The sequence below is a fragment of the Erinaceus europaeus genome, chromosome 20, assembly GCF_950295315.1.
Source record: "Erinaceus europaeus chromosome 20, mEriEur2.1, whole genome shotgun sequence".
NCBI lineage: Eukaryota > Metazoa > Chordata > Mammalia > Eulipotyphla > Erinaceidae > Erinaceus > Erinaceus europaeus.
In genome coordinates, this window is record NC_080181.1 from 27678769 (window position 1) to 27696897 (window position 18129).

The 18129-nt window shown below is 47.1% G+C and overlaps 1 protein-coding gene across 1 annotated transcript in view; it reads left to right on the top strand.

Moving 5' to 3' along the window:
- Nucleotides 1-7661: 7661 nt before the first annotated feature.
- KCNJ5 (potassium inwardly rectifying channel subfamily J member 5) overlaps nt 7662-18129 on the top strand; it is a 33411-nt gene continuing 22943 nt past the window's right edge. The window contains exon 1 of the mRNA XM_007539499.3: nt 7662-7843. The gene's annotated coding sequence lies outside the window, so the exon portion shown is untranslated. The remainder of the gene's footprint in view (nt 7844-18129) is intronic.

Genomic DNA, 18129 nt, shown 5'->3' on the forward strand with positions numbered 1-18129 from the left:
ACAGGAACTCATGGCAGAGGGAGCTAAGAGGATAGAAGGAAATCATCAGAGAAACACTGCAAGAAAACTTCCCAGAATGCATATCAAGGGTGGAAACAGCCACCTGCCGCCCTCCACTAGGGAGTCCTGCCAAGTTACCTCAGTCTGACACCTCAGGACACACACAGAGAGCCACACATTTTCAGGAAGGAAAAAGAGACCACACAGAAGGGACAAGACTGAAATGGATTAGGATGTCTCAATGTCACTGAGCTGTGGGGAGGAGGAGAAAGAGGAGAAGGAGTTAAAGGAGGAGGAAGAGGAGGAGGAGGAAGAGGAGGAGGAGGAGAAAGACTCCCTTTGAATATTCTGAAGGAAAACAGCCTCTCATATTTTTGGGTATGTAAGATCATAAATATTTGCCTTGAGTGCTCTGAAACTGCAGACTATGTTTATCCATAGTGAGAGAATGAAGCAGAAGACAAGGCTGCAGTTAGACTCAAGGGGGGGGGGGCAGTGAGAATGAGAGAGGGAGAGGGAGGGGGGACCTTAGTGATGCCAGAAGGCCGGCAGTGCTTCCACAGAAAGGGCAGCCCACGCACACCAAAGATAGCAGACACTCCAGGTGGGGATATTTCTCCAGGAAGTGAGGCTAATATAACCCCGGACACATCTGGGCAGGGCATCTTGGGTGGGGAATTGGAACCACAGGTGTAGCTTATTGGTGGAGACTGGGATGAGCAGAACAAAGAAAGTTAAGCAAATAAAACCAAGACAATTAGTGACCCCAGGGGAAAAAAATAAAGCTGGGCAGGAAAGAAAAAGTAGTCTGGCTTGCTGCATGAATCAGTGAGGAGTTGAATTTTGTAGACATAATAATATTAACAGGGAATACTTATCCAATAAAAATGATGACATCACCCCCTTGGGAGCACAGGAAGAGGGGTTCTGTGGGGGGGGGGGAGGCAAGAGAACAGAGTTCCTACTTTTATGGGTGGGAAGTTAGTCTTCGATGGTGGGAGGTGGATACTTTCAAAAACAGAATCATCTAGAAGTATTACTGCAAGTTTTCTATTTAGGGATTTGTATTAAAATCAAAGGAATAATTACAATGAGATTACTTGGTAGCCTCTAGAAATGGAAGTAGAAGAAATTTGACTATCCTCACACAGAATATTTAGAACAATGTGATGCCTGGAACATTCATGAGACAAAGCTAAAAATTAGGAAAGAAAAAAAAAGTTTTAAAGGACAAATGCAAAAACAAAACGTCTTCTACCAAGTGCAAACTCTAGTGCAATCACTAGATGGTGGTATTGGCCACTTGTGGAGACAGTACCGAGAAGGGTCAGCGTTTCTGTGGAGTTTTTCAAAAAACAGAATAAGGCGAGATTGTAGCCATAACGTGAAGAAGAAATGAAAGCTGTTTATTTTCTTTCATTTTCAAGTATAATCCCCCTCAGAGAGTGAGAAGAAAGAAATTTGTCGCCAGTGGCATAATAACTGAAAGCTCAGCGCTGGGGACAACATCTGAAGACTTGTAGCTGAATCCCCACCCTGTGGGAGCACAGATGTTAACTCAATGAAATCCGCTGTGCAGACAATCGTGGTAAATGTCTCTCTCAGCCACCTGGGCCTGGACTTGTGAATAAGAGGAAATGCAGGGATTGTTCCAGGCAAGTCAAAACCACAGTTGGTGCAAACGTCAGAATTCAATGAAATTCCAGGCAAAGTGGATTTGATGTCCTGTCCTTGAGCAACAGGTGGGCTGCTTCTCTCCTGGAGGAAACAGAGGCCCTGATGTGAGTCAGGCATGTTGAACAGGAGCTGCAAAGTTACCAAAGTGGTCACCAAAGCCTTTATTTATTTATTTTTAACTCAGATGTATTTTCTTTGGTTTTTCTGGATGTGTACTGGGCTGGAACCATGGGTTCACATTCTTTTTTTTTTTTTTTCCTCCTCCAGGGTTATTGCTGGGCTCGGTGCCTGCACCATGAATCCACCGCTCCTGGAGGCCATTTTTTCCCCCTTTTGTTGCCCTTGTTGTAGCTTCGTTGTGGTTATTATTATTGCCCTTGTTGACGCAATTCGTTGTTGGATAGGACAGAGAGAAATGGAGAGAGGAGGGGAAGACAGAGAAGAGGAGAGAAAGATAGACACCTGCAGACCTGCTTCACCGCCTGTGAAGCGACTCCCCTGCAGGTGGGGAGCCGGGGGCTCTAACCGGGATCCTTACGCGGGTCCCTGCGCTTTGCGCCACATGCACTTAACCCACTGCGCCACCGCCCGACCCCCTCACATTCTTTTTTATCATCATCATTATTATTTGCCTCTAGGGTTATCACTGGGGCTCAGTGCCATCACTATGAATCCACTACTCCTGGAGGCTATTTTTCCCATTGTGTTGCCCTTGTTGTGGTTATTGTTATTGTTGTTGTAGCTGTTGTTGGATAGCACAGAGAAATGGAGAGAGGAGGGGAAGACAGAGAGAGGGAGAGAAAGACAGACACCTGCAGACCTGCTTCACCGCTTGTGAAGTGACTCCCCTGCAGGTGGGGAGCTGGGAACTCAAACCAGGATCCTTCAGCCAGTTCTTGCACTTTGCGCCATGTGCGCTTAATGCACTAAGCTACTGTTCAGCCCCCTATTATCTTTATTCTTATTGCATAGAGACAGCCAGAAACTGAGGGGGATGGGGAGATAGGGAGAGAGACAGAGATACCTGCAGCCCTGCTTCACCACTTGTGACGCTTTCTCTCTGCAGGTGGGAACCGGGATAGGAACATAGGTCCTTCCACACTGTAACACATGCGTTCAACCAGGTGCACCATCACCCAGGCCCCTGGGTTGACATTCTTTGCTTCTGTTGTGCTGACTGCCAGTCTTTATATCCTCAATTAACAAATCTACTATACCCATCTTCTCATTCTCTGTTTCTGTCCTTCCTTTCTCCATTTCTTTCTTTTTTGTTTTCCTTTTTTTTTTCTTCTATTATACTTGATAGGACTGAGAGAAATTGAGAGGGGAGGAGAGATAAAGAGGGAGAGAAAAGTGAAGTGTCCCCCCTGCAGGTGGGGATCAGGAGCTCGAACCCGGGTCCTTGCACATGATAATATGTGCGCCTAGCTGGGTGCACCAGTCCAGCCCCCTCTCCCTTTCTATCTTCTTTCCTTCCCACCACCTTCCTTTCTCCAACTCTCTCTCTCTCTCTCTCTCTCTCTCTCTCTCTTCTATCAGCAGGCAGGGCTTCACCACTGAGGACAGACTTTTTCAGATAGTGATAGAGACAGAAGGACAGAGGGAAAGATAACACAGCACCAAAGCTTCCCTCATCCTCATTACAGTGGGGGCTCGACTTGAACCTAGGTCTCACACATTGCATAGCAGGGACCTTCCCCGATGAGCTATCTAGCCAACCCCACCCTCTCTGTCTTTTTACCCCTTTCTCCCTTTGGGCATGGTGCCACCACACTGTCCAGATCCCCCTAAGACTATGCTGATCACAGCTCAAAGCCTCCTGTTCCAGATATCCCTCCTATGCCCTCTCTTCCTTCCCATGCAGCCATGGCCCCCTTGACTCTGTCCTCCTCTCTTCTTCTCCACCTTCATTCCAAAATCTAATTCAGAACTTCATTCTTGGGAGTCGGGTGGTAGCACAGCAGGTTAAGCACATATGGCACAAAGCGCAAGGACTGGCTTACGGATCCCGGTTCGAGCCCCTGGCTCCTCACCTGCAGGGGGGTCGCTTCACAGGCGGTGAAGCAGGTCTGCAGGTGTCTTTCTCTCCCCCTCTCTGTCTTCCCCTCCTCTCTCCATTTCTCTCTGTCTTATCTAACAACGACATCAATAACAACAACATCAATAACAATAACAATAACTACAACAACAAAAGGGGAAATAAATAAATAAATAAATAAAAAGAACTTCATTCTCCTCCTCTCTGTAGATGCCATTCCAAAGCCTACCTCTTTTTATTTATTTATCCTTTTCCTGCCACTAGGATTATCCCTGGGAGGTTTAGTGCCAGCACTATAAATCCCCTGGTCCTAGAAACCATTTTTTCCTTTTTTTTTCTACTTTTTTAAAAATTGGGTAAGACAGAGAGAAATCGAGAGGGGAGGGAGAGAGATAAATATATATATATATATATATATATATATATATATATATATATATAGAGAGAGAGAGAGAGAGAGAGAGAGAGAGAAAGACACCTGCAGACCTTACTTCACCACTCCTGAAGTGTCTTCCCTGCAGGTGGGAAGTGGGGACTTGAACCCTGGCCCTTGTACATGGTAACATCTGCACTTAGCCCAGTGCATAACCACCCAGCCCCTAAAGTCTACCTTTCTGTCCCCATCTTCTGACCCCCCCCACCCCCCACCACTCAGATGAACTCACTAAGTGATTTGTTCAGTGTCGAGTTACATACAGGGTGTCTGAAACCACAATGTACCTCTCTCCTTCAGGAGCTATTTACTCCTCCTGATTTTCTTATTAAGTAAGTATTTCCTGAATAAAAACTATAGTGTTAGACCCTGGAGTTAGAGGATTTAAAAAAAAAAAAAGTTAGGGACACCATCACATTGAACTTGGGCCTGTCATAGTATCTCTTCAGATCCAAATTCCATTCTTCCTCTCTTCTCTGTGGTGCTGTCAGCCTTCATTTTCTAGTCCCCAAACTCTATTAGAATTGCTACCAACACCACACCACTTTTCCATGCAATTAGCACCTTCAAATCAAAGTCCCAAGTTGTGAATTTGTTGGTTAGCATTTTCTGCACATAATCTGACCTGTCCAATTAGACTATTTGAGATCAAAGCCTACCATTGTATTTTCTTGTTCCTCTCACAGTACCTATTACAGTATCACAAGCAGAAGCAACCTTGGTGAAACATCCAAGAGTCTGTAAACATAAAAGGACTTATGTATGGGGGCCAGACATTAGCTCACCCCGTAGAGTGCATGCCCTGTAGTATGTAAGGCCCAAAGACCAGTTGGAAGTTCCATAGGTGGTAGAACTCCTACCCTCCCTCCTTCCTCTTCTCTAACTCCCTCTTTCTAGAATAAAGAATGAAAAAGTTGATCCAGGTAGACCACTGTGCAGTGGTATCATGAGTGCACAAGGCCCTGGGTTTATTTTCCCCAGAATTGCACTTAAAAAACTATAGCTGGTCAATGTTCATGGGGGGGGGGTGCTTTAGCATAAAGAGACAGTGAAAAATAAAAATACAATATTCAGGCAACTGATTTTCTCTTGAGGAAATGGGAGGGAATGGGAGGGGAATCAGCAGTGTTAGCAATACCGTGTTTTGTTTTAATTTATTTTATTTTACCTGGGTGGTCACATCACAACTATTTTACTTATCCACATCCCCTTTTGACTCCTTAAATTATTGCAAGTACTCGGAAATTGATACATGCCTAGCATAGAGATGGGCTTATTAACATACACAATGCATGAATGAGGAATCCTCTGGATACGAAAGAAAATACTGAAAATATTTGCCTTCCACACAGGAGTCAGCAAGGACCTCAGAGTATAACCAAACAAACCCTTTTAATTAATATTTTATCTGGCAGGAAATATTGATGAGACACTTCCAGCCTCATAAATGCAAATGGAATTTCTATAAATGGGAGAAAAATCATTTCCTGTGTTTCTTATTCTGAAACAGAAGCTTGAGCTGCAAATTCATATCTGGCCTGAAGCAGGCAGGTAGGAGAAGAAAGTGCAAGGGGCAAAGCTCCAGCTCACAGCCACACCACCTCACTCCTGGACCTTCAAGTCCCAGCCCCTGTCTGACAGTGAAAGAAGCTCTCAGCACCTTCCTGAGTCCCCTGCCGCCTTGGCTCTCCTATCCTCTCCGTGAGTCTGAGCATGGAAGGCTGAGGAGCCTAAGTTTGCCGAACCAAACAAAGACATGTCGGGACTGGAATGGCCATGCTTCTCATCTTTCAGGGCCAGGCTGAGAATAGAACCACAGTTTTCTGTCTCCCAAGCATGAGCTCCCAACGCAGTTCCAAACTTTATTCCCCAGGGTGGACCAGTCTACATTTTGCTTCAGAGTCAGCCAACAAGGAGGCATTCTGTGGTCTTTACACTGAATCCACAGGCCGCTGACAAGACACTTGGACAGGAACCCTGTGTACCCCTGTGTGTCTCTCCTGGGCCTTAAGGCTCCTTAGCCAAGGCCTCTCCCAGCTTCCCAGAAGTAAGATAGGAAGGAATTAGGTGTTTTCTTCTCAGCATATTAACGGCAAAGACCAACAGTAATGAAGGAGCAGCAGACCGGGCATGTCCTGAGGGGTTTCCTGGTCAGTCAGGGCTGGCTGCAGCCATATTGAGCAGAGGAAGGAGGGGTTCCTGCAGGCAGGCCCAGGCAGGGCCTCTGGGAGAGGGTGCCAGCTGGTCTCTCCTTGGAGAAGCCCAGAGTGCTATCAGGAGACCAAGCGTTAGTGGAGAGGTCCTGGCAGGCTGGCAATACACGTCCTCTGTGATTGCCTAAACTGCTTTCCTGGTTGGCAGAGTTCACTTGATAAATATTCAGGAAGCACCTGGCTAGGTGACAGAAAGCCACCGAGGAGCAGACAGGCACAGTTCCTGCTCTGGTGGTGTTTGGTGGAGTCAGACTCACACTTGATGGGGACGGGGGACACTTGGGGACCAGGACTAGGGTGGTAGACTGTGCAACTGGGGTGGGGTGTGGGATGAAGATCCCTCTGCTGGGAAGGGCCAACAGGAATGATGGTGCTAAGCCCCCTCTCTCAGGTCCATTCTAATCAGAGTGCTGCCATCTTCCCTCCAGGCAGCAAGGGACCCCAAAGGAGGGGTGGGGTACGTGAAGAGGCAGCTAAAGTCTCCTGTCCCTCCTCTAATTCGCCTGGGGGTGTGGGCGGGGGCCTCTCAGATTCTTGGTCATGACAAGTTGGTCCAGGGGTGAGCAGAGCTGTGGGGGGAGGGAGGAGCAAGTACTGTGCCTAGTTTACTGCTCCTGAATCCGCAGAGATCTCCACCCTTAGCCAGCAAGGCAGGACGACCCACCCACTCCCAAAGTGAGGGCAGCCCCGGGCCCCACCCGGGGACCCCACCCTCGGACCCTGCCCCTGCCCATGCCCCTGCCCCTGCACCCCTGCCCCCCCCCCCCGTCCCCTGCTTCCTCCCTCCCTTCCATCCTGCTCCACCGCACCCAGCACGGGCGCGCTCAGCCCGGGCGCGCTCCCCAGCGCTCCAGCGCCAGCCAGAGACGCCCCGCTTTCCCGGTACCCCCGCAAGCCAACCCGGGAGTGGTGAGCCTGGGGGCCAGTGAGGGAGAGAGCAGAGGGGTAAGGGACACTGGGGGTGGAGAGCTGCCTGCCTCCTCTCTCGGGTCCTCTCTCCACCCCCCCAATCCGACTCATTCCTAACTGACGACCCCCCGGAACTCAGTACCTCCCCCATTGTTTGTGGCCCTTTAAATCGTTATTACACATTTTACACAGATTCGCTTTAACTAGGGACAGGAGGGGAGAGGAAGCAAGGAGTGAGGGCGGAGGGGAGGGAGGGAGGGAGAGGAGAGGGAGAGGGAGAGGGAGAGGGAGAGGGAGAGGGAGAGGGAGAGGGAGAGAGAGAGAGAGAGAGAGAGAGAGAGAGAGAGAGAGAGAGAAGAGAAAGGGGAGAGAGAGCCGCCCGCGCTTCCAGGAGAAGGGAGTGACTGAGGGGCTGGCAGGGAAGAGAGCGGATGGCTTAGCAGCCAGAGCCCCAGCCCAGGGGGGTGTGGTGATGCCTGGGACCCGCGCGTTCCCGGAACGCCCCCCGAGCCGCCTCTAAGGGACACCCCAGAAGTTAGCCTCAGTGGGACTTGGAAACTCCGATCTCAGCAAGTAAGTTCTCTTTCTTTGCTCCTCCATTGCTCCCCAGGTCGCTGGTCTAGAAGGCTGGCTGGGCAGGCAGCAGGCTCAGAGCCAGGAAACCCCAGAGCTCCAGGCTGCCCTGGGCTTGAGGGGTTCAGCCTGGGAGAATTGTAAACATCCTTATTCTGATTCTGCGGACACCTGGGGTTGTCAGGAGCCCGCGTCACTGGTGCCTGAGGCCAGAGTATCAGATGGTGATGGTGGTGGTGTGGGGTTTTTCATTATTCCTCTGCCAGGTGGCTTTGCCTTCAAATGAGGGGGGTGGTGGGGAGGTGAGCAAGGACTCAGTCTTCCACCAGTCCCCCAAGTTGATTTTTCTTTAAAGTGTGGCCACGTTGGAAGCCCACTCTTGCTACTGCTGCCATCCTGCAAACCTCCCTGTAGCCCCTCTTAAACACCTTTCCAACCCGCCAGTATAGCCAGGGCTCAAGCCTCCTAGAGCAGAGGCTGGGAGACTAGGGAAGCACCCTCCCTCTTTCCCCCCAAACTCCTGGGGAACTCCATCTCCTCTCAGACAGGGGGACTGTTTTCCCTACTGGAAAGCTATGACAATGCAAGGTCCACTTCCTGCCCACCCCCACCCCCTCACCCCCATTTCCAGGACCTGCCCCAAACATCTAGGAACCTAGCCCTCTTGGATCCTTTGGATACCAGCAGACACCCCAATATTTTCTCTGTGTAGGTCGAGTGAGCTCTCCTTTACATGGAGCCCCCACCATCACCCTGGTTCTACAGGTGAGAAATGGCAGCTTTGGAAGCCATGGAACTTTCTGGAACTTCCCAGCCCAGTTTGGCTTCCTTTTTGCCAGCATGAGACTGTACATACAGGGCTTTCTGTTTCCCAGAGCACTCTTCCCTGTGAAAGTGGGGTGATGTGACAAAAGTAAGGAAGGTAACACATTTACAGAGCCCAGTATTGAGCCAGCCATATTTGTGAGTTCTCCCAGCCCCCAAGGCCGGTGAGATGAGGTCCGTTCTGCTAGTTCTACAGATTCCACCCAGAATTACAAAGTTCCATGTGCTGTTAAATGGAGAGCTGTGATCTTCAAAACCCCTATCCTCTGATCTCCAGATCTAGTGTTCCCCAACCACAAGCCCAGTGTTAATCCCACTGGTGGAGAGCAAGGGAGCAAAGAGAGGCAGTATTTGGTTGGCTTCTGGCAAGAGTGGTGATTTCAACTCCTGATGTGATGTGAGATGGCATCTCTGCTGATACTGTGACTTCTGGGGGTGCAGAGGGTGTTTCTTGGAGGTACTGCTAAGGAACTGTCAGTTAATCGAATGCTTACTATGTGATAACAGGGAGTGTATTGTGTGAGGGTTTTTTTTTTTCTCTTCTCCCATTTGTTGCTGTGCCCAGTGTCCTTCTATCCTCCCCTTCCTTCATTTTCTCAACCCCCCAACCCCCCCCCAAACACACACACCAGCCTGGACCCAAGCAATCCAATGCTAACTGCATATAGAGTAGAGACTTACAACGAAAGACAAAAACAAACAAACAAAAACATCCTTTTACTATGGAGGGAATTTGGGGAGTGGCATTTTTCATATTCCTTGTCAACACCTCTGTTTATTAAGTATGACTTTGATAGTAAATTATCACAGGAGCTGAGACAGCTCAGAAGGTAGAGTTCATTCCCTTACCATGTGTGAGACCCCAAGTTTGATCCCGTGCCCCACGTGGGAGCACCAGAGGTGGTGGTTGGATGGTGAAGCAGTGCTTTAGTGTCTCTCCCTCTCCCTCTCCCTCCTCTCCCTGTCTCTGTGTTTCTTCTCTTTTCCTCCAAGGAAAAGGGATTTATTTTTTAAAATGGTCCAGTTAGTGGTATAGTGGGTAAAGCATTGAATTCTCAAATATGAGGTCCTGAGTTCGATCCTTGACATTGCATGTGCTTGAGTAATGCACTGGTGCCCCCCCTCATAAACACATATTTAAAAAAACTGAACCAAGAAAGCTGCTCAGTGATTTTGCAGAAGTACAAGGCCCATAGTTTTTCCCTGGCCCCCACATCCAATGAATCAATAATATTATACCAGCATCAATTATGAGAAGATTATGAGGATCACCTTTAAAGGAGGAATCATCTGGAAAACTTCTGCTCCACAAGAAGCCAGTACTCAGATTTCCCCCAAACAGGTTCTAGATTTTCTGTCCAACTCCTGCAAGTTCAGATAGAACCTTCCCCTGTGTGCTTCTGAAGCCTCTGGAAGCTGTTGCCTCAGAGATGTCTTTATTATCAGACAGGGAATGCATGATGCCCCCAACCAGCCAGGGTGAAGTGTGAGCAGAGTAGTCATCGTTTGCTCAGCCCTGGACTGTCCTAGTAAATTCAGACCTCAGCAAGATTCCCAATGTGGGTTCCCCTGAGGCAGCCTGCTCATCCTGAGTGGAGCAGAGTTCTCTTCTCTGTGGGGCTCACAGACACGTCAGTTCTATGCCCCTGGGGCTCTCAGCACACCCCTGCTTTCTTGGCTTTCCTGCCTTGGGAATTCAGGACACTTGCAGGGTGTTCAGGTCACTTGTGATAGTTAGTTCCACAGACTGGAAGAGACGACTGGTGGGTGTGGGGGGGTGGCATTCCTGGTGGAGTACATATGTCACAGTGCACAAGGACCTGGGTTTAAACCTCTAGTCCCCATCTTCGGAGTGGAAAGTATCACAGGTAGTAAAGCAGTGCTGCAGGTGTCTCTCTGATTCTCTCCCTCTCTATTTCCATCTTTGTCCAATATATAAATACAATATTATGAGAGAGAGAGAGAGAGAGAGAACTGGGGTGGTCCTTCTCCTGTCCTTTTTTGTCCTGAAAATGATCTGACTTTTAACACTTGTGGTCAGATATAGACAGAACATGCACTCAGGGGCTTGAAAACTGTGTCCATTTGGGTCTTGTTTGAAAATCAGTGTCATAATCATTTGTGCGATCACCAAGCACGTGCCAGTGGTGGGTCCTGAAAACCTTGGAGTGTGCGCCTTGGGGCAGGGCTAGGTTCTTCACTGCAGAGAATCTATTTTGAAATCTCAGAATAACACAGACTGAATGCTTGGGGATCCACTAGGCCATTGGAGAGAGGCCTTTTTAACTTGTGATGTTCCCTGGGTATGAGCTTCAGACTGGTGAGAGAGAGAACAGGCCTGTCATCAGAAGTCTGTAAAGGTAATTTTCAACCAGGCAGAAGTTGTCCTTTCTTATAGTCAGGATAAGGGCAGTGTGAGCTCAGACACAAGAGATTGCAGTGAGTCATTTGGGAGGAAAAAAAATGTGTCTGTGTCACTAAGAGACTCATGGAGTGGCTTCTTTTCTCCTTCTTCTTCTTCTTCTTCTTCTTCTTCTTCTCCTTCTCCTTCTCCTTCTCCTTCTCCTTCTCCTTCTCCTTCTCCTCCTCCTCCTCCTTCTTCTCCTTCTCCTTCTCCTCCTTTTCCTTCTTCTTCTCCTCCTTTTCCTTCTCCTTCTCCTTCTTCTACTTCCTCCTCCTCTTCCTCTTCTTGTCACTTAAAAAAATGAGGATGGAGCATTGTGGGCCACCTTCCCCTGCAGGCAGAAGAAGCTGTAGGGTCCAATATATAAAACCACAGAGAACGTTACCTATAGCAAATAAAAGTGTAGTGGACTCTAATATTAAAAAGGAAAAATGAGGATAGGGACTAGGTGGTGGTGCAACTGGTTACGTACGCACATTACAGTGTTCAAGGATGCAGGTTTAAGGCCCTGCTCCCCACCTGCAGGAGTGAGACAGTATTGCAGGTGTCTCTCTGTCTCTCTCCCTCTCTATTTCTCCCTCCCCTAATAATTTCTCTCAGTCTCTATCCAATAATAAATAAATATATTCTTTAAAAAATAAGGATGATTTCCCTTTCCAGAGACCCCGCCTGCCAAAGGATGAGTCCAGTGGTGGCTTATCTGGTTCCTCTTACCTTGACATTCTGTTAAGTGAGCTATTCCAGACGGCAGAGCCCAGGCCCCGGCAACAGTCCTTGCCAACAGCTGTGTGAAGTGAAATGTCAGAGCCAAACCTGTAACACATGACCTTGGAGAGCCTGGTGGCTGCTTAAAGGTTAGGTCCCTTTATCATTCCAGATGAGAACAGGCCAAGGAGCAAAGGTCACGGATAATGTGACCAGCCTGGCAGGTGGCAACAGCACTTCCTGGTCACCAGGGGTCAACCCAGATGGCAGCCAGGGAGGTTGGGAGTGGAGGTGTGAACCGGGAACTGGGGAGACAGGGAATCGTGATGAGCATCCAGGCTCTTAATTGCAGTTCTTGGGGTTTGATTATTTAGAGCTGGGGGGTGCTACCCATTCCTATGTCTTCTTTCCTATTTCTGGTCCTTTTCTTAAACCCAGGCTGGCCATAAGTACATGAGGGTTTACTCCTACGTTATTTCTTGCTGCTGCTCACAATTAAGAAGGGGCAAGAAACAAGAGCCAAGATAAACGTCAGAGGATACTCTGAGATCAACCTGTGTTGGGGATAACAGACCCCCCAACGGGCACCTCTAAGGGTAGAACAGACCCCCCAACAGGTGCCCACAGGCTCACCTTCCAGAGACATGTGGGCCTCTGAGTCCCAGTCCAGAGTTCTAACCTCTGTCTTTTGAGAAAAGGTGGTTTAATAGGCAAACTTAAAAAGGTGTGTGAAGCTCCCACCAGCTTCACAGACCTTCAGACAAAAGACTGGGTTATACACTCAGCTCCCTGCCCCTGCATCTGGCTTTCTCACAGACTCTCTGGGAAGCCAGACTAGGCCAAAAAGAGCTTCTGGGGTGATGCAAAGGACGGCAGAACAGAGAGGCAGACCCAGAGGACTTTACACCAAGAGAAACAAGTCAGGGCTAGAAAGACAGATACTATATCATCTCTCTTCTGTAATAGAACCTTAAAAGATACAAATATATCAAAACTAGGTTTTTAGAGCTAGGGCACACAACATTTTCATATTGGCAAACCTCTCCCCCCCCTTTTTTTTCTTTTTTTAAAAAAAATATTTATTTTATTTATTTATTCCCTTTGTTGCCCTTGTTGTTTTATTGTTGTAGTTATTATTGTTGTTGTCATTGTTGGATAGGACAGAGAGAAATGGGGAGAGGAGGGGAAGACAGAGAGGAGGAGAGAAAGACACCCGCAGACCTGCTTCACCGCCTGTGAAGCGACTCCCCTGCAGGTGGGGAGTCGGGGCTCGAACTGGAATCCTTATGCCGGTCCTTGTGCTTTGCGCCACCTGGGCTTAACCCTCTGCTCTACAGCCCGACTCCCTCCCCCCTTTTTTAAAAAAGGCACAGAGGTGTAAATATTTATGTCCTGGTTTTTGCATGAGCAGAAGTTTTCATTTTTCTGGTATGAAAGCCTATATGTGAAACTGATGGCTCATATAGTAGTTAGATATTGTGTCTTTTAAGAAACCACCAAACAAGGGGGTCGGGCGGTGGCGCAGTGGGTTAAACGCACGTGGCGCAAGGCGCAGGGACCAGCGTAAGGATCCCGGTTCGAGCCCCCGGCTCCCCACCTGCAGGGGAGTCGCTTCACAGGCGGTGAAGCAGGTCTGCAGGTGTCTATCTTTCTCTCCCCCTCTCTCTCTGTCTTCCCCTCTCTCTTTGTTGTCCTATCCAACAACAAAGCAACGTCAACAATGGCAATAATAACCGCAACGAGGCTGCAACAACTAGGGCAACAAAAAGGGGGAAAAATGGCCTCCAGGAGCGGTGGATTCATGGTGCAGGCACCGAGCCCAGCAATAACCCTGGAGGAGGAAAAAAAGAAAAAAGAAACCACCAAACAATTTTTCAGAGTGAGGGTACCAACTTAGCCTCCCTCCCCCACCTCACCCCCAGCAATATGTGAGTGACCTCTGCTGACCTCGGTCCTCCACATTCTTTTTTTTTTTTTTTTTGGTCCTCCACATTCTTAAAAAGAGTTGCTGGCTTTTAGCGTAGCCCCTCTGATTGGTATGCAGTAATATCGCTCATGTGGTTTTGGTTTCCATTTCCCCAAACACTAATTATGGTCATTGTCTACTCATGTGTTTATTTTTTTATATTTATTTATTTATTTTCCCTTTTGTTGCCCTTGTTGTTTTATTGTTGTAGTTATTGCTATTATTGATGTCGTCGTTGTTGGATAGGACAGAGAGAAATGGAGAGAGGAGGGAAAGACAGAGAGGGGGAAGAGATAGACAGACACCTGCAGACCTGCTTTACAGCATATGAAGTGACTCCCATGCAGGTGGGGAGCCGGGGGCTCAAACTGGGATCCTTACGCTGGTCCTTGCGCTTTGCACCACATGCGCTTAACTTGCTGTACTACTGCCTACCGTGTTTTTTGTTTTTTGTTTTACTTACTTTTATTATTTTTTATTTGGTGGGAGAGAGAGAAGTTGAGAGCAGAGAGGGAGATAAAGAGAGAGAGAGAGAGAAAGATACCTGCAGCCTGTATCACTGCTGTCCCTTCCCCCTGCTGGTGGGGACCAGGGCCTTGAACCTGGGACCTTTCAAATGGTAACAACTGGGTGCACCACCACCCGGTCCCTTCTTCATGTGTTTCCTTGGCCTTAAGAAGAATAGAACTCTTCAGGGGCTGGTGGTGGAGCACTTGGTTAAATGCACACATTACAGTGCACAAGGACTGGGGTTCAAACCCCTGGCCCCCACCTGCAGGGGGAAAGCTCCATGAGTAGTGAAACAGAGCTGCAGGTGTCTTTGTCTCTCCTTCTCTGTCTCCCCCTCCCCTCTCAATTTCTCTCTGTCTCTATCCAGTAATAAAGATTTAAAAAATTCTTCAAGCCAAAAGCTTCAAATTGTTTGTCAGTTTGTTTTTTCCTTCCTTCCTTCCTTCCTTCCTCCCTCCCTTCCTCCCTCCCTCCCTCCCTCCCTCCCTTCCTTCCTTCTTTCCTTCTTAATTTCTTCCTCTCTCTTTCTTTCTCTTTTTATTGCCACCAGTGCTGAGGCTCACTGCCTATGAATCCACTGCTCCTGGTGGCCATTTTTTTCTTTCTTTTTTTTTTTTGTTTCCTATTCTTTTATTAGCTAGGAAAGATAGAAATTGAGAGAGGATGGGGAGATAGAGAGATGGAGAGACACCTTGCAGACCTGCTTCACAACTCCTACAAGTGGAGAGTGGGGACTCAAACCCTTGTCCTAGTGTTTGGTAATATGTGTGCTTAGCCAGGTGCATCATCACCCGGCCCCCGGTTTGGTTTCTAATTATTTTATTGTTGAGTCTTGAGAGTTTTTAATATATACATATACATGTAGTACCATATATTTATAATCAATCAATGTTTTATAATGTTGTTTACTATTTATTGATATTTATATTTCAGATAGCCCCTTATCATATAGTTGTATATGCACACACACAATCTCCATCAGATGTGCGGTCTACAAATTCTCCTCCTATTCTGTAGTTTGTCTTTTTCACTTTTTCACAGAGGAAATGTTTTACTTAATCAATATTTTTTTCCTTCAAGGATGAGGCCTTTGATGTCAAGTCTAAGAACTCTCTGAGTGCTGTATGTAGACCTTGAAGCGTGCCTCAACACCCAGCTTTGCTTTAGGAAAGTTGTAACTTGTATATTTGCATCTTTTTACAAAAGATATTTATTTCATGGGAGAAATACAGAGGGAGAAAAAGAGAGCTTCTGGCACATGTGATTCTGGGAATAAAATTTGGGACCTCGGGTGTCAGGTGGTAGCGCAACGTGTTAAATGCACATGGCACAAAGTGCAAGGACCGGCGTAAGGATCCTGGTTCGAGCCCCCGGCTCCCCACCTGCAGGGGAGTCGCTTCACAAGCGATAAAGCAGGTCTGCCGGCGTCTATCTTTCTCTCCCCCCTCTGTCTTCCCCTCCTCTCTCCATTTCTCTCTGTCCTATCCAACAACAATGACACCGATAACAGCAACAATAATAACTACAACGATAAAAAACAAGGGCAACAAAAAGGAATAAATAAATATTGAAAAATAAATAAATAAATAAACAATTTTTTAAAAAATTTGTGACCTCATACTAGTGAGTCCAGACTTACATCACCTGCTGGGCTCATAGTTCATCCTGAGTTAATTTTTATGTAAGATTTAAGTCAAGAATGTGTGTGTGAAATTGTTTTAGCACCTTTAACTTTTTTTTAAAAAAAAAAAAAGAAGGTGGAGCAGCTGGTTGAGCACACATGTTACAATGGGCAAGGACACAGGTTCAAGCCCCCAATCCCCACCTGCAGGTGGAAAGCTTCCCGTGTGGTAAAGCAGGTCTGCAGGTGTTTTTTTTTTTCCTCTCTGTCTCCCTGTTCCCTCTCAATATCTGGATGTCTCTATTAAATAAATGAAGATAGTAAAATTTTTCTTAATTTTAAGATAGGGACAGAGAGGCAGAGAGAAAGAGAGAGAGAGAGAGAGAGAGAGAGAGAGAGCCACAACACCAAAACTTCCCTCAGTGTAGTGAGGACCAGACTCAAACTTGGGTGACACACAAGGCAAAGAAGCACACTGTTCAAATGTCATGATTAGGCTTTGTCTCTATTATTTCCTGTTTCTGTGATCCTTTTGTATTTTTATTTTATTTTTTTATTTATTCCCTTTAGTTGCCCTTGGGTTTTTTTTTTTTATTGTTGTAGTTATTATTGTTGTCATAGCTGTTGTTGTTGCTGTTGGATAGGACAGAGAGAAATGGAGAGAGGAGGGGAAGACAGAGACGGATAGAGAAAGATAGACACCTGCAGATCTGCTTCACCGCCTGTGAAGCGACTCCCCTGCAGGTGGGGAGCCAGGGGTTCGAACCGGGATCCTTGCACTGGTCCTTGCACTTTGCACCACCTGCGCTTAACCTGCTGTGCTACCACCCGACTCTTCCTGTGGTCCTTTATCACCTGCTCACTTGCCTTCAATCATCGTCCCATCTTTGTCACTAGCATATAAGTTCATTCCTGTTCATGCTGTCTTGCTTTCTTGAGTCAGTCTTTTCTGCATTCCTCCTACCTCACATTCTCCAATCATCACTGTTAAATAAGCACGCGCCCAAGAAATCTGTCCCCTGGGCTGTGGAGAGAAAACAAGTGGTTTTTCATTTTTGATTTAATTATTAGTCTCCTTTATTATTTAATGTAGAGTACATATTCCCAGTGCAGGGAAGCAACGCAGGGAATAAATTATCATGTTGCTGCTCTCTTTCAAAGAGACAGCAGACTTACAAAGGGAAAGTACTGGAGGACAGATACAAATGTGGGGAAAAGTCAAATGAATTAATTTGATTTGCCTGTCTTCTTATCCAATATTTTTCATATATCTTCTGCAAGGTGGGTCTGGACTATGGTCAGTAAGCCAGGGCTAAGAGTTAAGATGAATACTTGTGAAGACACCAGGAGTGGTCTGCAACGGTCTCTTCAGTGGACAACAAAATATTCCCTCTTAGGGGCAGGTAGTGGCACAAGGACCCAGGTTCAAGCCTCCACTCCCCACCTGCAAGGGAAAAGCTTCATGTGCAGTGAAGCAGGCCTATCTATCTATCTATCTATCTATCTATCTATCTATCTATCCCTCTCAGTTTCTCTCTGTCTTATCAAGAAGAAGAAGAAGAAGAGGAAGAGGAAGAGGAAGAGGATGAGGAAGAGGAAGAGGAAGAGGAAGGAGAAGGAGAAGAAGAAAGAGAAGACAAAAGGGAGTTGGGTGGTAGCTCAGTGGGTTAAGCGCACGTGGCGCAAAGCGCAAGGACCTGCGTAAGGATCCGAGTTCGAGCTCCCGGCTCCCCACCTGCAGGGGAGTCGCTTCACAGGAGGTGAAGCAGGGCTGCAGGTGTCTATCTTTCTCTCCTCCTCTCTCTGTCTTCTTCTCCTCTTTCCATTTCTCTCAAAAAAAAAAAAAAGGAAAAAAAATAAATAAAAATTCATCATCCAGTTTAAAAATAGAGATAAAGAGAAAACTAGTAAAATAAAGGTGGGAGGGGGACTGGCTGCCAGGAGCTGCAGATTTGTCATGCAATGATAACCCTAGTGGCAATAAAAAATAATAATAATATTCCTTCTTAAACACACAAGAGCAAGGCAGGTCAGGAACCTGAAACACAAGCTTCCAGGCCTGTTCCACAGACACACTATTTCATAACTAGGTAATATATGAATATTAAATGGTTCAAGGGTACTTACATGTGAAGAAGCCTTTCAAATACCCATCCCATCTCTTGAATTAGGCCTCTTTTTGCCCTTTAAAATAATTGCTGAATATATTTGGCTTCACTCAGACATACTCAAATGGATCTTTGAAATGGCATCAA